At 42.3% G+C, this 22228-nt stretch overlaps 2 protein-coding genes across 3 annotated transcripts in view; one reads left to right on the forward strand and one right to left on the reverse strand.

The window, feature by feature from the left end:
* RSPH14 (radial spoke head 14 homolog) overlaps window positions 1–22228 on the reverse strand; it is a 73536-nt gene that overhangs the window by 7656 nt on the left and 43652 nt on the right. The gene's annotated exons all lie outside the window — the stretch shown is intronic.
* Window positions 7074–22228, forward strand: part of GNAZ (G protein subunit alpha z) — a 52058-nt gene continuing 36903 nt past the window's right edge. Inside the window, exons 1-2 of one of the 2 annotated variants that reach the window (XM_027882020.1) lie at window positions 7074–7388; window positions 10315–10442. The gene's annotated coding sequence lies outside the window, so the exon portion shown is untranslated. The remainder of the gene's footprint in view (window positions 7389–10314; window positions 10443–22228) is intronic. The other variant, XM_027882019.1, reaches the window with a different exon arrangement.

A 22228-nucleotide genomic window follows, 5' to 3' on the forward strand; every position in this document is an offset into this window, starting at 1 on the left:
AAAGTCCTCAGATCAATAACTGTAGAGAAAATTAAAGCCTTGAGAGAACTACTCCCTAAAAGCTGAGTCTTAGCCCCTGAGGCTGCCTCATTTCAGATTTTCCAAGTCAAAATCTGTCTTTTTTTTCCAGCTGGTCAGTGATGGGGACGTGTAGCTGTGAGATGAGTCTGGGAGGGACCAGTGCAGCCAGGAGAGACTCTGCTGATCTGCAGCTGCCCAGGTCCCTGCATGGCCCAGCATTCCAAATTCAGGAAGGACTGAATTTACTGAATTTCTCTGCCCAACAGAGAAAACGTTGAGAAGAGAACCTGGGCTGGCAGGTTCTCACCCAAACACTGGCTTAAACCTTGGATTTTATGTTTATCCCAAGCGTGTACATCTGGAGAGCAGAAAGTGTTTCGGGTTCCTGTAGCAAATTGCAGTCCCAGAAATTGCTGCAGTGAGATGAAGGTGACATTATCAGCCTGACACACGTTCAGGTGATCGTTGCTTACACTGTAGCAAAATCGGGAGACTCCTGGGGAGAAAGGTCTGCCTTGTCACAGAGCCTTGGAAAGATGTGTGAGAGCTCATTTCCTACAGAGATTCTTGTCTGCCTGGCTGTGGAGAGAGGAGTGATGGGAAAGGAGGAGGAACAAAGTTGTTTCTAGTGAGTCAGTTGAACAGTTGGGAAACAATCAGAGCCAGTTTTCCAATGTCTTACACTAATAATAGTTTTGAACTCTGAAGTCCAACTGCCTTACAAACCCTTCATGTGTGAGAGATGCACAACTGCAAGTTTTCAGAACTTCAGCTGAGAGAATAGACTTAAAAAAAATAATCTGTCCTCTTTGGAGGCAGAGAGTGAAAATGTTAGAGCAGCATGAATGAAGGTCAAGAAACAGTTTTCTTAACTACCCTAAATTTCTCTACCTGGAAGCTCCACCTGTGCAAGTGGAACTCTGCAGGATGGCACTGCTCAGCCAAATGGCACTGTAATAGTTTGGTTATCTGTGATGTTCACCTTTTGCAACTCATGAATTAACTTCATGTGCTCAGGCATAAGGGAGCATATTTTCCAGGTTTTATCCCTAGGAGAAATGTGTCATTAAGAAGGTGAAAGCACTCCCTGAACCTCTATAGTACAACTGAATCACAATCCATCAGAAACAGAGGTATATGAATGAGGAAGTTTCTTATATAGATTTGATTATACTACTGTCAAATAATAAAAATGAGAGGCTTAAAGCAGCAAAATATCTGGAATTCATGATGTGTCAGATTCTGAGGAATTTTGTCCTGAATATTAACATAAACTTGCTTTGAAGATATGAATCATTGCACAGACTGAAAACTGAACAGACTGGAAGACTGCAAATAGTAGAAGACAACAGGAGGAAATTAATGGGAACACGAGTTCAGTCTCATTGTGTAAGCACTTCTTTTTTACATTTTCTCCACTGTTAGAAGGGTGGCAGATTTTTTTTTTTTTTTTGCTTTAAAAAATGACCTGATAGAAATTTCGAATTCCAAGGAGCTGGAGAAGTTGTAGTGCTGACAAATGCCCTGCTCACATTTGCTGAGCAGGCAGGCTGGCAGAGCTGCAGGAAGGCAGTTTTATCCCACAGTTCCCCCTGCTTACTCTGGTGCCAAGAGGAGCACAATGGAATGGGTACAACTGATAAAACCTCCCAGAAAAGAAGAATCCAGTACTACAGGTGGGTGAAATCCTTTCCTGTTTCAGATGCTCTGGCTTGGCAATTTTGTTTGAAATGAGAAGAGGAGACACATCTTGCTTAGAGCCACAGGCCCAGATGGCTGCACCACGTGAGGATGGGAAGGCAGGAGGAGTCTCCGCTTCCCACTCAGCCCTGCTACTTTGCAGAGTCCATGTTTTCCATGGAAAGCCGTGTTCAGGAAAAGTGCTTTATACTACTCAGTGAGAATTGCATTCTGTTCTGACTGAGGTTCTACAATAGTGCTTTCCAGTATGTTTTAGTCTATGTTTTATTTCAAGCAGTGAACAATTCCTAAATATTAGTTGAGCAGAAGAGAGCCAAGGTGTGGGCTGCTTTTGAGGATGGTTTGGTTTTTGAAGTGCCTGCCCTGTAAATGTTGCTCTTGGGTTGAGGGCCTTGTTCCTCCAGAGCTGTAAATCACAGACTCAGAGCAGTCTATCACAAATAGGCCCAGGGCTTAATATACATATTTTCTGATTAGAGGTGCCTTCCTGCACGAGGCTCTGAGTGAGTGAATGAGGGGTTCTTGCAGAAAGACCTTTTGCATCATTTATTTGGAAAACAAGTAGTGCAGTAGGACCCAAGCCACTATAGCAAAACGAACCTGTTACTTAACCTGGACTAAAATATTTGGTCCAGCTTCTGTAAACGTGGCAGATTAGGCACAGGCACTTCAACGGTGCTCCTAATGTGCTTATCTTTAAGAACATTATATACAGAGGATTCAAAACACTGTTAAACAGAAGGAGAGAATCAGATTTGCAACAATTATAACAGATATCAGAAACTATCAGCTGATAGAAATGACTGCTGTTTTAATATGCTTTTTAAAATAACATTGTTGTAAGTCTAAAAACTACATTAATTCAAAGATGTGATAAAGTGTTTATCAGTTTAATCAGTTCCTTTGTTAGATAAGTCTGGCACGATGTGCTTTGCCCATTCCATCCCCCACTCAGGAAGTGGCTCAGATGGCTAAATGTGGGGGTTTAATGTCACCTCAATCTTGGGACTGTCAGGTGGGACTTTAGGCCTGCAGGAAACTTGGACTTTCCTGAGGTGTACCTGAAGGCTGGACAGGACATCCTTGAAAGCTGAACATGGAGACTCATGTGGAGGCTGAATTCCTCCCTGAGTCACTTGTGTTCAGTGAATTATCCTGTGCATGTCACCGACAGAGCAAAATGTTCTGAGGGGAAAAGCTAATCACAAAAGCAGCTGAAACTGCAGCTGCATCTTGTGCTTCTGACCTGACATACAATTATCACATGCAAAAGACACAAGGAAGTGTGAAGTCCAATCATAACATTTTTTCTATTTATATATATATATATATATATATATATGATATTTTGAGGTCCCAATTTGATACTTCTTCAGCTGATAAGAACATCAGTGACAAAACTAAATCTATTTGAAATCAGTACATTTCTTCTTTTTGTTTGTTTATTACTGCAAAAATGAAACCAACCCTGAACGCCTACCTGTGTCCTCAGGTGGGAGAGACCTCCTTTCAGCTCTCTCTTCAGTGAATATTTGATCATTCTTATGGAGTGGAAAGGCCCCAAACAGGAAGACTGCAGGAGGGGAGAGGGCATCCAAAGAGTAGCCAACAACCTGTTGCTCAGCCCACTTTACCAGGAGATCTGTAGCTGGCACTTTTAAAAGCTTCAGTTTCAAAAAAATTCGGCACTCTTTAATTACCTCTCCTGGGTGTAATTCCCAAAGAATCTGTGTGTTTTGATCTCCAGCGATTTTGTCTGTTCACAGATCTCCTGTTGTGTACTTTACTAAATGATCCCCACTTTGGGTTAAAGTTTGAGGGGTTTTGTTTTGTTATTTTCCCCATTCCTTTGCTTTTATTAGTGAATAATGAGCAAAGAATACTTTATTTGCCCTTTTTCTAAAAATAACATAATAATGCAGCCTTGAAGGATGGGCTCTTTATAAAGATCTATGTTCCTTTATCTTACTTGCTGATATCTCTGTCTGTAGCTCTCTTCCCATGTATCCATCACAAAGTTTAGGATGAGCAGGGACTGCCACATAAAGTCACCTCCCCAGGAAAGCCAGAGCATCTCCCAGGGCTCCAGGAGAGCAGCTCTCCTCCAGCTGCTGCATTTAGTGTTTTGTTTTCCTAAACTTGGCTTCAGTGGCAAGTGCTGATTCAGCAGCTGAGCCAGTGACTGTGAGCTGCCTATGCAGCAGGTTGATGAGCTGATTGTGGTATTAACTGTAACTCATTATCTGGGTTCACATTCCCAAATGTCTCCCATAATTTACCGTCATGGAAAGAGTAAAACTGTTGATATCAAGTGAAACCCTCGGTTACCTGAAGGGGGTGAGAAAGATAAAAGGGTGAAATCCTGGTAGGAAGTGAATTTACATCCTAAATGATAAAGCCAAATGAGGTCAGGCTGATACCACCTGATGGAAGGTGCATTCATGATTTTTTTCCCCACCATCTCCCAGACACTGATACAAAGCAACAATATGCCAGTTACTTATAAATATCAGATCCCAGTCATCTGTACTTGATGCTATTTTAAACTCTTCCACGTGAGAAAAATGGTTAAAAATAAAAATACAGCCTTTTTATTCTTCTCTAAATGTTCTGTTCAGTTCTTCTTGCTGAGAGAATCACAGACCTGTCTATAAATATCTAACCCAGATCTACAATTGCTTGTTAAAAAGAGGGTGTTTGATAGAAAATTGAATGAAACACAAAATGTCTTTTATTATATTTTTATTACAGACCAGATGTGGCCTCTCAGTTTACCCTCTATCATTTGGAGATGCACATTCACCGAGAACATTGCATGTGTGTATGTAAATATTTTGATGTTGTCATGGCATAATAAAGGGTAATTGATTAGAAAAATCCCGATGGGATTTTCCACTTAAGAGCACATTGCTGGTTTAGCACTATTGTCTTCAAACTAAACATGTACGAATGCATCTCTTTTGATTGATCCCAAACAAAAAGCAGCAGTTAAACAGGCAAGGATTTGGCTTTTGGTCAACGAATAGCACTGGCAAGTTGAATGAAAGTCGTGCAGCCAAGAGGTGCAGCGAGCTGGGTGTTCGATGTGTGGTCGATGCTGCCCCTCACCAGGCAAACACTGCTCCCTTCAAATGAGAATGGGATGAATCCGAGGTGGGATAAATGGTGACCTCCCTGGCATGGAAGAGGGAACAGAAATCCCATCAGATCATCCCACTTCCTTCAAACTACCCTTTACTATTTCCACACCAACTATTCATCTTCCATAGGTTGTGGGTGTTTTCAGTCTCTCTGAATACAAAGAACAACATTTAGAGTACTGAGCTAAGGAACTGGGTTTCTCTGCTGTTTGACTTTGGCATTTAATCACCTGTAAACACTATTTGGAGACATATATTTCTCTTTAAATTCCTGTGGGAGCTTAGCTACATGTAGTGCAATCAATACACGCTGAAAGGCCCTAATTGAGAATTTCTGGATGCAGAACAAGGGGAAACTGAAGAAAACTTGGACATACCTGCTGGTGCATTTTTCAGCTGAGCTGGGTTTTAACTCTGCCATTAATCAACAGCAAGTTCCCATATGGTGGTGTTGGAATAATAACCTTAAACTTCTCAGACCTGTTCCATTACTCAGGTACTGCATGCTCATAATTCTTTCCCTGCCAGCAGTTCATTTACAGGTGCCTCCCCCAAAACTGCAAGACAGCAAGTGTTTTGTTACAGCAGCTGGAAATGCCTGAAGGAGCTCTCTCTGTAGAGAGCACACGAATGAAGATCTTCCTCCCCAGGAGGATGGTGGCTGATGCTGTTATTTCTGCCACAGTTGGGTAGCGTGTGGAAGATGCCTTTTCTCACATATCAAGTACTATACTAAAGATACATGTAATGTGACAGTTTCTATAGTAACTACTTGTTCTTTATGGAATCGCAGATTAAGCCTGTACACCTTGTTATTGTTCTTTTATCCTATTATCTAGACTACTCAGTTACCACAGATACATTTTTTTATTCTATTCCCTTGCCAACATAACTATATCAGGGATTTATGCACTTGCAAGTAAAGAGTACCTATGAAAAAACAAAACACTGTTAGAAGTTCTAAATTGACCACTGCCTAATCTTACGGATGCACTAAGACATGTGAGCATATATACTGAAAGCTAAATTTTCCAAATAAAACTGTGGAGATATTTTTTATTACAGCAGGGCAAATTTATGATTTGAACACTACTGTTGTTTTGCTGGCAGAACAATGCAAGTTGGGCATATGGCATTTCTTTTTTAAATGCTAGGACTTTATCAGAACAACTTTGCTGGTCCAGATGTACTGGTAAACTCTTTTAGTGTGAAGAACACCTAAGATTCTGTACTTAGAGGAAAATTTCCTTCACGTGATATACTGATTTTTACATGAAAGTATTTCATTATTATAATTCATCAGTGTGACAGCTCCTGTGATAGTATCAGTACTGGGAGTGATATCATTTACAGGAATCAGATGCTTTCTGCACTGTATTATGTTGGCCTTATTGTGGGAAAAATGCCTGCATCCCGTGCGTATGAGTGTGTCTGCTGCTATCTCCAGCTGAAGTGTATCAGCAACAAATCATGCCTATAAAATTAGCAGTGCAGGGGGAAATCAGCTATTTGATCAGGGCTGAAGATTCAACAATGCAACTAGTATTGTAGCCAAAAGGAAAAAGACACAAGGAAAAATGTAAAATAGAAATTGGGTAAACCCGTTAATGAGATAAAGAGAAAATGATACTCCTCGTTAATTTTAAAAAGCTGTAGCAAATTACAGATATATAAACGCAAAAGGCAGAATGGCAAAAGCAGAAGGAAACATGCCCGGTACTGAGAGCAACTGAGTGATGGAAGGAAAGCGAACAGCAGGTAAGTCCTACGTAACTAAATAAGCTGTTTTTTCTCCCTTCACCGCATCATTCCAACGCGTCTGCGACTCGTTCCCCTCAAATACGCCCGCTGGAAGCGCCGCTACCCCTGCGGGCCCCGGCGGGGCGGTGCGGGCAGAGCCGGCGGCACAGGCCGGCAGCGCGGCCGTGCCCGCACATTATGTAATGCGAGTGCGGCGGAGCGAGAGCCGGGGACGAGCCACAGACCCCTCGTCACCATCGGCTCCTTCTGCGGCGCGGCGGGGCGGGGGCTGGGGGGGCTGCGGGCCCGGCCGCCCCCCGGGCGGCAGCGGCAGCGGCAGCAGGAGCGGAGCGGGGCCGGAGCGCAGCCGGAGCCGCCCGCCGGCCGCGCCGCCCCGCCCGCGGTACCCCCGCGGTTGGCGTGGAAACGGGCTGGAGCTCCGGCTCCTCCTCCAGCGCCAGCCCCGCGCTCCCCCTGCCCGGCTCCCCGGCGAGAGCGCCGAGCACCTCCCTGTCTCCCGCGGGGGGCCGCCGGACAAGTGTTCCCAACGCCGCCTCTAGAAAATCCCGGGGTTTTACGGCTGTGTTTTCTAGGGAGAAGATGGGAAAGGGCAGGTTCCCGCTCCTGCTGGGGCTGTGGGGTTAGTCCCCGCAGTCGCGGTGTGTCTGCTCGCGGCAAATCACAGATGCTGATGTGAAAAAGGGCCAAAGCAGAGGAGAGGCGTCAGTGGATGCGAGCGTTTGTACTGATGGATTGAGGAGGTGGAGGCTGCCTGGTGCTGGAGAGGTGAGTGCAATATTCTGCATTTTTTTCTCTCTTGAATCAGTTTAGTGATGAACATTTCCCTCTCTGTGTATTTCCAAAATAAAAAGGCACTTCTAAAACAAGAAGAAAAAGATGTCATTTTGAAACAATAAGCTATGATTTTGCTGGATGGAAAAGACGAATGTCACTGTGAGGTAGGAACATTTCACTGTGTGTAGAGAAAAAATAGTAAGGGGAGGCAGGCTGCTGATCCAGTGAAAATGACCTTCTCAAGGGATACTGGCCTTCTGTCAGCTGCTGCTTCATCTTGGGCCCTTTTTCACAAAATTAAGTCATCTCCCTTTCCTAGCCTGGGTTGTAAGCCATTATTGTCCAATACCTGAGCCTTAATAAGATCCATTGCGTTCTCTTAATGATTGAGAAAGATGATCCATTAGATTGTGCCTGTTGGGAGAAGAACCTCCACGCTATGTAGCACCTCCTCCCAGGGAAATGCAGCCTGGCTACCGTTCTGTCAGAAAAGGCTCCTGCTGCCCAATTTCTGTAATGAACCCTCCCGGTAACAGGCACATCTGCTCACTCTAAGGCTGGGTGGCTCTGCAGAGCCTGGACGCGCTCCCTGTCCGTGTGTGCCCATGCATGTGAAGGAATGAGCAGGGTTTACGTGAATCTGCACCTGTGGACGGCTCCCATCTGCAGTTGGGAACCACAAGTTTTTCGGTATCTTTGCATTTGCATTTTGGGTGAGTGATTCATGCACAAAACCCCCAGCCCTTCAATGTGAGCTGGGAGAGCTGCAGACAAATATGTGTCAGTTTAATTTCTGCTGATAGTACTGATCTGCTTTGGCTGTTGCACTGTCGGGGCTGTTTAACGTGTGCTTTTGCGGTATTTATTCTGGAAGCTACTGACCTATCTCGGCAACAATTTCCTGCGAAGATCTGAGAAAAAAACCCACTAGTTTTCCCTTCAGCATTTCTTTGTATTTCTTCATATCCATTTTCTGATACCCTTCCACCCACCACTGGGTTTTTCTTTGGGCTCTGTATTTCGCGCCATTGTGGGTCACACCCTTCGAGCGGCCGCCAGCATTTCATCCGTGGAGGTTATGACAGCAGGTCACATATTCCCAGTGCTGTGAACATCTACCTGTGGACCACAGGGGAGTAAAAATGAGAGGGTGTGTTTTGTGCTCAGGGGAATTTTGCTCTGACTTTGTGGACATGGGCGTTTGAAGTCCGAGCTGATGGCTTAGGTGCTGTCGGAGGCACAAACAGGCACTTTCCCTCAACAGGGCACACATCTGCAAGCTGAGCAGATACAGCTCTGCAGAGCTGAGAGCGTTGTGCCATTAACTAGCCTGTCTCCAACAAATCATTTGTTTGGAAGCTATCATGCAAAAAGCACAGCTCCCTGCCCTTGGGTAGAGGACATTATCACAGGAGAGGCCTGTGTGTATAGAAGGATGAAGTTCCAGTCTTCAAGAAGCCAGTGACAGGTGTAATCGAAAGAAAATATCTTAGTTAAAAGGCATATTTAGGAGAAAAACTCATCCTATCTCTCATTACCAAAGCACTGACTTGCATTTTCAAAGCAGAATCCCCTTCTGTGTGCATACACATGCTTATAAAGAAAAAAAGCTGATTAATTCTGTGTAAGCCATGGAAATTTCATTCTGACAATGGACCTTACAGAGATGAAGAGACTCCGTGTGCTACATGCAGAATGCACCTCTGGCTGAGGATTATGAGCTTGTCACTTCATAGGCCACTGGTGAACAGAGTTGAATAACTCTTCTGGAGGTACTGCCTTGAATTTTGTAAGCCTACAATAGAGTTTAGTGTTTCAGCTACAGGCCTTGGTTTTGAATTTAACAGTGATAATCTAAAAATAACCAGCCAGGTAGCTCAGAAAGACTGAAGTGAAAGTGTTCTGGTTGTCTCAGTTCTGATTACACACTGATGGAACAAGGTAGGGTAAATTTTAAGAAATCGAAGCAGAAACACAAACCAGAAATTTGTCCCTTCCTCTTAAGGAATCTACCTGCTAATGGAAGGGGATAAGGATAATAGACAATTCAGCAGGCAAAAAAAGCTTAATCCTTAAATGGTGAAGTCAGCTCTTCCTCTCCAGCTTAAGCAGATAAGGATTTTGACAGCAGATAGTCCTGAGTGATACTCAGTGGTGAGGCAACAGAAGAGAACGATGTCTTCTTCTTTCTCCCCCTCCAAGAATTAAACAAAAATACTCTCAATTCCTTTGGGTTGAATCACAGCAATTCCCTTTCTTCCAGAAGAGATTCTCCAGATTTATGTAACTGAAAATGGGAGTTGAATCTCACTAGTTCTGTGTAAAGTTTTGGTCCCTGGAGTGGCTGGAAGTGTTGTCCCTGATTTCAGTGGGAGAGCTCACACAGCACCACTGACCAGGCTCTCCCTTCCCCTCCAGGAACAACAATGTTGACCAGTTTAGTAGCTGACTGCAGTGGGGTCACGGGCTCAGCGACAAATTCAGTAACTCTTTACTTGCATGACAAACTTGAGTTCTTAAATTATCAGTGATTTGACTCATATTCTTTTTCCTGGGAAAACTGGAGTGTTATTCCCACAAATTCTGTTAAGGTTGGCATTACACCTTCAGCAGGAACAGCTTCTACAGAAGCAATGAACTATTTTCTTTTATCTAAGAGAACTTTCAAAGCAAAGCCCTTAAAAATCAAAATATTGGCATACTTGGATAAAATCCTATTTATACTTTGAGAGAAAAATTGTCTTATTTTTAGTAAAAAAGAATGGTAAATTTTGTTCCTTGTGATCACCAAAGTATCCAGAATAAATCCACATCCTTTACCAGTTACAACAGATTCCCTTCACTCTACTCCAGACAATAATTTGACTTAAAGTTTGTAAATTATATTCAAAGTTCACATTTTTATTAAGCTTTCCAGAACCCAAGAGTGGTAATTAGGAAGCCCAAATTTCAGCTACCATACTGATGAGAGAATAATCCCCAAAGGGGAAAACTAGACTGTTCCAAGCAACCAAAACTCTTTGAAAAGTGCTCTGGCAATTTAAGGTATGTGGAATAGACAACATGACAGAGAAGAGCTAAATTTGGCATTATTTATTCTGTTATTAAATCTGGAGTTGATACATATTAGCAAGTTAAATTCTTTTAGCTTTATTCAAGTGTAATCAAGGACAGAATTTAACCCTTGAAATGAGAGTTGCAGAGCAAATACTCTTCTCTCAACTGTTGCTTTTCCCTGACACTGAAGGGCACTGGTGGAGTGGGATGGAAGGAACAGGTTAATGATGGGGCCATCACTTCTATGTTACCTGAACTTCCAACATTTGTTACTATTAAATACATGTAAAATCCCAGCTAACAAAACACATTTCAGAAGGCACCGGCTTTCCATGTGTTTTTTTTACTTCTGCAGCTCAGAGAATTTTCTGTGGTTCAGCAGAAAGTTGGGCATCCCCAGAATCCCATTTTATTATTTAGGGCTGGACATCCAATGTGCTGTTAGAGAACAGAATTTTACCCAACAAATCCTATCTCCCTCTGCCCTTGTTTTCTCTTTAAGCCCCTTATACCAGAGAGGTGTTTCTCCTCTGGATTGCTAAGTCATCACATCAAAAAGACAAATGTGATAACATTTCCAGACAGGTCTGGGTTGCAGAAACAGCCCGTGAAATTAGCAGTGATGGTGTTGGCCAATGGAGTGACATGAAGAGGCAAATCTGAAAAACTGAGTTCAAACTCCAAGTGTTCATTTTGCTCACATACAGGAAGGATAATGACAAGAAAGCAAACAATGATATCTTAGGAACTGCAGCTTGTTAATCTGATATTTTTACAGTCAATTTATTAAATAGCAATTCCCTGGACTTGGCAACTGGAAGGAATTATTCCCATCACTTTTAGATGCTGATAACATGGACATATACATACGGAGCAGTTGTTAAAGCTTCCCTTATAGGTGGGGGAGAGAGAAAGAGGTTTCCTCAATGGAATTAATCAGACTAGTTTTTGAGCACTACCATGGTGTGAGATGAGTGACCTCTGGCAGTGACCTGAGGGCAGCTGAGCTGAGGTGGCCACCCACGTGCATGTGCTACACCTGGACAGATGGATCCCACTCTTGCTCTCTATATTGTCATGTTTAACCAAGCTTAACTAGTTAATTATGAAGATATTTTCATGGTTCACCATAAATATTTGTAAGTCATTACAGGGTTGCTGTTCCCTACCTACCGCCCCTGTTTCCTTGACAGTAACCAGGCTGGTGCACCAGCACCTTCCTCTGGCTGTGTCTTACCACTGGGACTGGAAAACTGCCCTAAAACACCACTAGAAATCCAAATCTTTTATCCAGCTTTCCCTGGTAATCCAGGCAGCATTCTAGCTTACATTCCCAGTATTTTCCAACCTTATCCAGCCAGTGTGGAATAAGCACCTTTATCTTCATAAAGTGCACGAGGGCAAACACAATTAGACAGCGTATCAAGTGTTGATGTACAAATCCAGTTGACGCAGTTGTGTTGTGGAAGGAAACAACACAATTGAGCTGAATTGATTACAAGTCAGTGTCATGGCACAGGAACAAAAGCCCAGCTGGGTGTTTAGCTGTGAGAGGGCTTGCTGTTTAGAGGGGTGTGCACCTGATTATTTATATTTTATATATTATTATTTCTACTTCTTTACAAGAGAAATATGGGGGTGATTCGAAAGGATACTTCTGTGCCATCTAAGGGAACACTTTCTGACAATAATACAATTTGACTTGGGTTTTTAAAATAGAGTTTCTTCTCTGAATATTACCAGCCCAAGTCATGTAATCCAAATATTTGGAAAGTGTTAACAAAATGCGATTTCTTTTGGATATACAATATCCATTTATACAAATACATGAATTAGAGTGTTATTTTCAGTTTGGATGTCTTATGAGAAAAGAAAGACCAGGGTATTGGCTGTTGCCCTTCTATGTTTATGCTTTGGGATTCAAACCAATACTACAGAAAAGTTTTTCTGTATCATTTAAAGCACTAAGTTCATTAAATCAGTGCATATGATGCTAACCCAATCCATTCTAAACTAAAATATACCAGAATAAACACTGTTGCACTGCAGCATCTCTCTGTACTACCGATGAGTTTATAGTGTCCCACAAAACACCTTGGCAGGCAGATTTTTGCTCAGGATGCCTTTCTGTGCCTTGTAAATTTGGCAGAGTTTGGGGTACTCTGGTAGAGGCCATTTTGTCATGGGAGGATATTTATATATTCTTCAAATTGCTAAGAAGCTACTGAGCCTTCATTTTGTATTGCTCAGTAACGGGGGAACCTTACCTACCTTAATCAGTCATTTCAGAGCCACGTTTTAAACCTCTTTTTCAATCCATCTACGTCCATGAACAGATAAACTTCCCTTAACTTGAAATTCAGTGACATTTATGTTGATATTTAAGATTATAAGGCGAACCTACTTCAAATGTGAACACTTGTTCCAGTATGATATTGTTTCTGTCCCCTGACTGGATGTGCAATAAGTCCTCTGATTATGTTTCACGCTGGGAATGTTCCCAGAAGCAAATCTGAACTTTGCCTCATGGCTGTGCTTACATAGGTGTGTCAAGTTTGCTCTTTGCATGCATGCTCACAAAAAGAAATGGAATACTGAAGACTTTATGTATTTTTATTTTTTTTTTTCAAAGTTACAGGAACAAATTTTTGGCTACTGATTTTAAAGACCAATTGTTTTAAATGTGAAAAGATTTTAGGTTGCTGTTGAGATCAGTATTGTATCAGTACAATAGTCTTTGATCTCACAGGTCAAGTCAATATTCAGTGGTCTAAAAAAATGAATGTATCAGGTATCAACATCAACAGGAAGGTAGGAATCTGGGACTTTTAACACTGCAGATTGCGATTCTTCCTTTTCCTGAGAGGCCTGCTTGTACCTGCAGTCCTGAACAGTGTAAATTCTATATAACAGAAATTTAAACATTGATAAAGTAATAACCTACCATATTATTGGCTCAGTTACAGTCCTGTTCTCCACCAGTGCAAGGGGGTTATAAACTAAAATTAATGTTTACAGAGGATATTACCCTGGCCTGTGACAAGAAAAGCCTCTCTCCTTGCTGTGTCCATGGCCTGGCAATTCTACCCCTCTTCCTACTTCTGCAGTCAAGGAAACCAAGAACAGCCACTGATATTGTGGCCTTTTGGGATCAGGCCTGGAGACTGTTTTAATTCATGTGGAGATTTAGGCAGCCCAACCTGGCTCTGTCATGAAGGCTGGATCACAAAATATCATTTCTCCCTGTTCAGAACTTAAACCTCAGACCAAGACCAGGAGTGTCTGAGTTTCTCTGTGGTTTTGACTAATTTATGCTGCTTTTCTAGTTGTGTCTTCTGATACTGGAGAGCAGTGAACCCCAAGTTGAAAACATGGGAATATCCTAATTTGGAAATCATTTAGGCACAGTTTTTCTAAGAAATCTGAAATAAATGTGTGATGCCTATTAAAGCAAAAGGATGATTTACAGGGGCAGTTTGGCACACAGGCATGGGGAACTCTGGGAGTACCTTTAACTAATGGGGACTTAATTATCAAATGATGGGAGAACTTCTCAGTGAGTAGGACAATTAACTTCCTTTTTACTCTCTGAGTGGTTCTACTAATAATATTATCTTACACTGAGAGAATTTCAGCCAAGTGGAATTCGAGTGAGTACAAAGACAGGCACTTCTCATGATCCTACAATCTACATTGGTTCTCTATTGACAGTACTGCACAAAAAAAGGCCCTCTAAGATAGACAAAAATTTAGCAATTATCCAGTATCAGCTATGGGACTACCTTTGACATACAGGAAAAAACCTGCTCAAGAAAATACCTGTAGTTAGCTGTTTAAAATTAGGTGGCATTATCAGGGCAGTGGCAAATGGAAATTGATGGGAAAACTCAGATCGTTGTCCATGAAAAGCAACAGTTCCCACTCCATACCCAGGCTGTGAGTCTGAACTAAAGAATTTTTGTTGGGCTAGAGGTATGATTTGCTGTTCCTCACTGAAAATAACTTGGGAGTGAAAGAATTGAGACACTTTCTAGTTTTTTGCTGCAAAATTGTTATTGAATAACACTGTCTTTTGATGACAGCTAGCAAATATGGCATTAGAAGTAGCCCCTCAAATTACATAGAATAACGTAGGCAAATAGCTTAATTATTTCAAAAAGTACTTTTAAAAATAAAATTTGAACTTGCTTTGTCTCTGCAGCTGGTGTCTAAACTTCAGAGTAAATGACATATGGAGAGTCCACAGCCCCCAGATTTAACCTAGTTTCATCTGCTTTATGGTGAAATGGGAAAACATTAACAGAGAGAATTGTGAATGTATTATTGTCTTAATACACAGTATTTAGGTGTCTTCATTCTGCATCTTACTCATGGTGTTGCATTCCTCCAATTACAGGAGTCTGTAATTAATCAAATTATCTGTACAACTGTAACTTGGGATTTTGGATACTTTATATTTTCATGATTAATCCATCAAGATTTATTCACAGGTCTCACTGAAAGTTTACACAAACAAGTCAATTCAAGAAAATAATAAAGTGCTTGTAAACACAGTTTTAAAGGAGGGCAGAAGGAATGCTGTCAATCTACACAGCACTGTTCTTACTCAGCTATGAGACAGGGAGTGCAAATGGAATTCCTTAGCCATGGAGTTTATTATCTATCCTTACCTATGTTGTGAAGATTTATATTTGTTGGAGGTGTGTTAAGAGTACATCAGTCTCCTTGTTTACTTGGTGTCTGTATCTGTTTTGTCAGAAGCATCAATTATAGGTTCCACATTTTCTAAAATGTAATTTAAAGGATATATTTGTCCAGAGTTCTCTAGTTATAAAATACACCTGAAATACTGTTTTTCGCTACAGATAACTTCTTAAGCTTGTATTAGGATTGGTCAGAAGAAAGTGGAGGTCAACAGAATATGAACAGGAGGTCAAGATTGAAAGACTTCAGAAAACAATGTCTAGGACTTGGGTCTTCCTTTTAACTTTCACAAAAGCCTTTAGAAATGTCACCCTTAGCAATGAGCTCCCTCCTGCAACCAACACAGCAAATGGGAAGGGATAGTTAAAATCCTTTTTGTGCTGGGCACCCATCAAAGCTACTTAACAGCAGACACAAGAATCTGAAATACAAACCAAAATTGTACCTCACTGTTAAGAACTGAATAAAAAAGCTCTCAGAACAGTCAAGGAGACACAGTGAGCATTATGATGACAGTACATGGACTTGTTCAGGTCTGTGCCTGTGTCTCTCAAAGAGCAGAACTCCTGAAAGCTTTCACTGATGGTTCCCCTGCTGCCCAGACCCTTCAGGGGGCAGAGAAGTGACACAAACAGGGCTTTTATCCCTCCTGAGCTATTTGGTGCACAACACACTTGGGGAGGAGGAGGCTGCCAGTGAGTGTGTCAGTGGCATTGCATCCCAATGGGATTGCTGCCAGCTGGAAGAGATTGAAACCAGGTTGGAATTGCTGAGGTGGGTTGGGCTGAGAGCTGTGTCAGCTGTGAGCTCTGGAATTATGGCCTGCTTTTATGTCTTTGGGAAGACACCTTAGCAGGCGTTTTCCTGGAGCTGAGAGGTAAGAAATTTTATGTGCCTTGGTTTCTGGAATGCCTGTAGCTTTTGGGTTGATAGCAGATGATGAGTTGTTCCCTCACTACTAAGATGCATCCCGGTGGGAAATTTTTCAGCCTGGCAACAACAAAGATGCAGAAGTTGTTTGAAAGTCACAGATGGTATTAAGAGGCAGTAACCCTTGGCATCTTTTCATAGTTACAATACTAATTTCAATAGTCTGTTTAAAAGTCTAGAGGAAAGCTGTAAATGAACTAAAACAAAACTATGATTTTAAGCACAGTTATCCTGGAAAGCTCTAAGTAGTTCCCAGGCCAGGAATGGGATAAATCCTAACCAGGGGCACCCAGGATCACTGAAAATGCAGAACCCCCACCCCTGTCAGCTCTCAGAGGTGTCCTTGTGCTCCTTTAACAAAGCTTTCAAGATGAATCATTGTTCTGGTGTGCACTGTGAGCATCGGCCCCCACTTGGTAAACCTGCTCGCTGAGTTCCGTGTGGATTGGGAAGCTGGGAGCCAGGCAGTTGGGAAGCTGGGAGCCAGGCAGTTGGGAAGCTGGGAGCCAGGCAGTTGGGAAGCTGGAATCCAGGCAGTTGGGAGGTTGGAATCCAGGCAGTTGGGAAGCCGGGAACCAGGCAGCTCCAAGAGCTTTTGCTCTGTTCTAACCTAATATGCATTGTTGAGACATTTGTGTGTGACCTCTCCTCTCCTCTGAAGGCTGGCTGTGCCCTGGGGAACCTCCTCCATGTGTATTTTCTTATCCCAGGTCCGTGCCTGTTTCCCATCTTTGTTTTCACAGAAGTATCAACAATAGATTTTTAGCGAGCGAAAAGAAATAAAACGGTGACTCATCAGCTTTCTTGCTGCATCTCATGTGTGTGAAACACAGAATGCTAACTAGGATAGTCAGGAATCAGGGGTAAAACTCCAGCTTTATGTGCCATCTTAATAGTAGGATAGAGTGTTACCATAAGTATTTTTTTTTCTGGTAACATGAGAAATGAATAACTAAGGATCCATTGCTGAATAATGAATAAACTAAAGGCTCGATTAGCACCTTTCAGCTTTAAGATAATTTTAGTGCCACAGCTATTTGAGTCATGAAGAGATGTCACTGAGAGTAAAATGAACAAAAGAGCAACCATCTGAAATGCTGCTGCTGAAGCTGTGCTGTGAGGGTAGTGCTGTGTGTTTGGCTGGTTAGTGAAGCTCCCCCTTAAGCTCTTAGGACATCCTCATGCAGAAGAAAACCTGCCAAATTTGGGGGTTTACTATTAACAGTAGCAGCAGATCATGTGTGTGGTATCATAAATCAACCTGTCAGTTCTCAGTATTTGATTCAAGAGCCTACCTCAAACAAAATGATAAGGGTCCCAAAATGGTGAGCTGATAACTCTGCACCTTAAAGAACAGGAGACGGTTCTAGTTGAGAGCTGATACAAAAGGGAAACCCTTCTGACCTCAGCAACGGAGAACTTGTACAATAGGAGAGACAAATTATTTGCAGACAGAATCAAAGGGCTAAAGGATTAGTAAAAATGCTGTCACAGGTTTAAGTAAAAATATGAAAATTCTGGTTGCACGACTAGGAAGTTTGCAGGACTATAGAGAATAAAAAATTTGTAATGGGGGGAAAATACCTGAATGATGGAAATGCCCTTAAGCACAACACAGCTTGAATAGGAGCAGTAATTACCCTCCTCCCCGTCTCTCCACACACAGAGGTGTACACACAGAAGTACTGCAGGGTTAATGGAACACCAGAAAAATCATGGGTATGTGTAACAAAATTTGAAGCTCCAACTGCTAATAGTACCAGTAGTAGCACAGTTATCACTGCACAGCTGAAAAACAACACAGGATCAAGAAAAATTGGATTGGATTTTGATTTATCTCTAATAACAAAAATAAATCCATGTATCATTTATATGTTTCAGGTTTGGGAAAAAATAACTATTTGCAAACTTGCTTGAGGCTGAAAAATAACCACTTTGCCCAGCTAAATCTAAATCATGGTACCCCTGTGTTAAATACCAGATCAAACATCCACACAGGCTTCCTCAAAAGATGGACTTACATTTAGCAGCTCATTTTGTTACCTACGTGTTTTAAAAATAATTCCTATTAACCAATATACAAAGCCTACTGTTTTATCTTTGTTTTATAGACAAAAAATCTATTCTTGGAATGACATGAAAGTGATCTACAGTGTTGACAAAATTGGAGTAGCCCTTTGAATATGTGAATATCCTGACCGAAGGGAGCCCCCGGTGGTCCAGGGGAAAATTCACTGCACTGTCACTGCAGAGATCCGGGTTCGATTCCCGGTCGGGGCCCCTCCCCGGGCAGATGGAGCTCGTTAGCCCGTAAGGCAATCCATCTACGTCCTGAGGACCTCACTGCCACCATCCAAGCGTGCTTGGCCCCGGCAGATGAACCTCAGGATTAAAGGGTGGGCTCAGTTCCGCGCACACTGTGTCTCACCTAAAAAATCCAATGCGCAGGCTGGAAGGTGGAAAGACCTTCCCCGGTTCTTCGTTCGCGAAGAGACTGGCCATCATCATCCTGACCGAGTTTTGTCACAGTATGACTCAAAATGTACCTGCTCAGATTTGGCTTCTGTTCCTCTAAGGCTGATGAGACTTATGACCAAACACACATGGTGAATAGAGCAGAAGCCAGGCTTGGAACATGTGCACATGGGCAGGAAATCAGTGTTCAAACAATGACACTGACCCTGCTTCAGTATCTTCTTGTAATAGTAGTGAGGAGATCAGAGAAAAATGGGCAGCTGGAAGTTAAACTGTTCCATTTTCTGTCTGTTCTTACAAGTGTTCTCAGCATAGACATTCATGTGAAAGAAGAGTATGAACCATGCACTAAATTTTCATCAGTAAAGCCATCTCCATGGCTGGCACTCAGTATCCTGCTTGCAGTGGTTTTAAATACATTATGTTTATTTTCATCCTGTTCAGAACCGGATACAGGCGCATTTCAAAACCCACTCAAGTACAAAACCACTGCTTTTTTGGTAAGTGGATCACAGCCACGGCACTTCACAGGGTTTGGGATGTTTTTATTCTCAATTATCCCTCAACAAATAGCACTGTCATTGTTTCTGATGAGGAAGAACTATGAATACCCTCACCCCAAAGTGTCACTTCTAGGCTGCCCTTTTGCCACAACTGTTTAAGTTCCTCTGGCTCATATTGCAGTCTCATTTAGTGCCACATAAAAATATTCTTCATCTCAGTACTAAAAATAAGGCTTAATAAGAGGAAAAACCTAATATTACTTAAGAAACTTAAATCTTCAGGGTGTGAGTGGGGAAAGGCACTCTGAGAATATTGCTAGAGATGGTTGCAGTGCTGCTTGGGCTTTGTCCTCTGCATCAATCAGGCCTTCAGGCTCCTCAGTTCAATCAGCATCTTCATCCACAACCAGCTTGCTAATTAAGAGACATTTTCAAAGTCTAATGAAAGGAATTCAGCCACTCCAGTGTTCTCTAACGTTCAGTGTATGTTCAACATAAGGCTCTCCTAATCTCTAGTTGGGAGCCAGCACGGAGTGACTCGGATCCCTCTGGCTTGTGGTGGTGGGTGTGTGACTGCAGCAACTGCAGCTGGGGTGTGAGGAAGGTGTGATCACCCTCCAGAGACAGGGAACTGGGAAGGAGAGGCTGAAGAGAAATCCTAGTAGCTGCTAAACCTCAAAAGGATGTTGGGCTCTTTATGGCAGCAGCAATTTGTAGGTGGTGGGGTTTTGTGTTGGTGTTTTGTTTTGTTTGCAGGAGGAGGTGTTAGTGGAGGAAAAATGGCAGCTGAAGGAGTTGATGCATCAGATACAAAGGCCTTTTTGCCTTACTGTGAGTGAAAAGGAGCTTAGTTTCTCTAGGTCTGTTCAGAACTTTATCCAGATGGCAAAATGCTGTAAAAAACGTCTTGGCTTGGCTTTTCAAACCAGGAGCTTATTCACCGTTTTACAATACTGTGCTCTAATGTTGGTGGCTGAACAGTTATGTCTGTGAAGTAGACGGGTATCTGTGTTTTGGACTGGGCACAAAGCACTTTCATATCAAAACCAGAACGTGGGTAACTTCCTTCATATTCAGCTTATTAAAAAAGGCCCTTTGAATCAGAGAGTAACTCCAACAAGGGCTCAGCTGTCTGAGCTGTACCTGCTGAAGCTCCTGCATGCAGCAGGATCGTACGACTGTCAAAGCTTCTGAATTTCAAAAGAGAAGCAGAATGAGACCAGGCGTGGGCTGCAGCTCTAATCTGTGCCTGGTAGCATCCAAGTCCTCTCCCATGAGTCACATTTCTGAGAACATCGTGGATTCTCTTTACCCTCCTGGGATTTTTTTTTTTGCTCTGGACTGCAATCTAATACTTCTTTCACTCCTCTCCCTTCTGTGGATAAAATCATGTTTGATATGAGTTGTTAAGATGAAACCTAGAAAATCCACAGTTCTGATGTAGATGCCTTCTGACACAGCTCATATGGTTAATTTTATGTGTGGCCCGGGGCTGGAAATTGCTATCTACCCTACCTACCAAATTCATCCCTGATGATGGCCCTGCCTTTTATGCTGATATCCACACTTCTTCTTCCCTTCTTTCTCTTATTATATTGGGAGCACCATTTTAATCTGTGATTCTGTCTTATTGTGAGGCTGATAATCTGACAAACCTGCTGAAGTTTTCTTTGTCCTTCTCCAAGTTAGACCATCATGAGAATTACTGGCTTTATTCTTTCGCTGTCCTGCCTTCCTCTCCTACTCTTTTCCACTTGGAGCAGCTCTCTCATGCTCTTCCAGCATCGTGTTGCTCTTTCCTCTCATGCTTTCATTGAGCTGCTATCTCTGAACTCCCTCATGCTGTTCTCTCTTCATGTGGATCTTCTATATTCCTTCTTTGCCTCTGTCTCCTGTTGGTAACTTGCTGCTCCTGCATGCTCATTCAACCTCTGGCTGTTTGTCTGTTTTTCCATTCACCGAGGTTCTTTGCATTTGTTCTCTGTGAAACGTTACTCATTCTCTGTTGCTTAGTTCCCAACTTTAACTATCGTATTGCCAGTCCTCTTCCCCCGAGCTCTCCCTGAGAGAGTGAGTTCAGTGTTTGTTACTTCTACTGAAACAGTTCCTTCTGTTTTGCTCTCCCTCTCCCTGCAAGGTCTGTCCTGCCACCTTTCCAATCCTGATTCACTCTCAACAATGTCCTTTTTCTAGCAAAGCCATTCTCATTATGTCTGATGATCAAGGGGACTTCTTCCACTACGGATTTATTCTCTCCTCTTTTTTTCCACCTAGTGTAATTAAATTCCATATGTGCAGACCCATCTTTACAGCTTCTGACTCAATCTTTTCCCACTGGTCTTTTTTTTTTTTTTTTTTCCTTCTGTGTGCAGACTTCTGATTTTCTGCCAGTGTGATATAGTAAGATGTGCCCATCTGCTCTTCTCGCCTCATCTTTCCTTCCTCTATTGGTGTCTCTTCCCTCTTCTTCTCATGGATACAGGAATTTCTCTCTTCCTGTGTTTACATACCATTCAGTTTACCCTAGAAATCCTGCCTAGCTTCTGTGACTTCACTCTCCAATTCTTTGCCTTAATTTTTGCCTCTCATCTGCTTCTTTCTCTGCAAACACAAACCCAGAACAATTGTGAGATATTTCTGTTTGGAATCTCCAAGATGCTTTCTTACACATGGTCACAGCTAAAACTTGTCTGTTGTTTCCATGATTCCCATTTCCTGAAACAACTTTTCCTTGCTTCTTGCTTGGCCTCGAGCTTCAATCTTTGGATCTGCACTGGCTGCTTTTCTCCATCACATTAAATAAACTTCTTGTCTTCAGGACACTCTTATCTGTACCAGGCTCTTGTGTTCTTGCTACAGAGATTCTGATTAGCTCGTACCTGTCACTGGAGCAGCCTAAAACAAGCATGTTTTTGCTCTGTTATGTGACCTTTTATGCACAGGATGAGAAACTTTCTCTTACAAGGCTGCACTGTTGCTCTGTGTCAAATCCTTCTTTAACTTTGCTTTGCTATAACTACCAAAATGTCCTTATCTTTCCAAAGTATTGTGTGCAGTAAGGTTGAATGATGATGTGAAATTTGCCACTATATTTATGACCAAACCCAATGTTTGCCAGTGCTTTTCTTTATATAATAGAATAATCTCCTTGGGTTCTGTAAG

The sequence above is a fragment of the Empidonax traillii genome, unplaced genomic scaffold (assembly GCF_003031625.1).
Source record: "Empidonax traillii isolate 1590-97213 ecotype Southwest subspecies unplaced genomic scaffold, ASM303162v1 scaffold99:size1466351, whole genome shotgun sequence".
Lineage (NCBI taxonomy): Eukaryota > Metazoa > Chordata > Aves > Passeriformes > Tyrannidae > Empidonax > Empidonax traillii.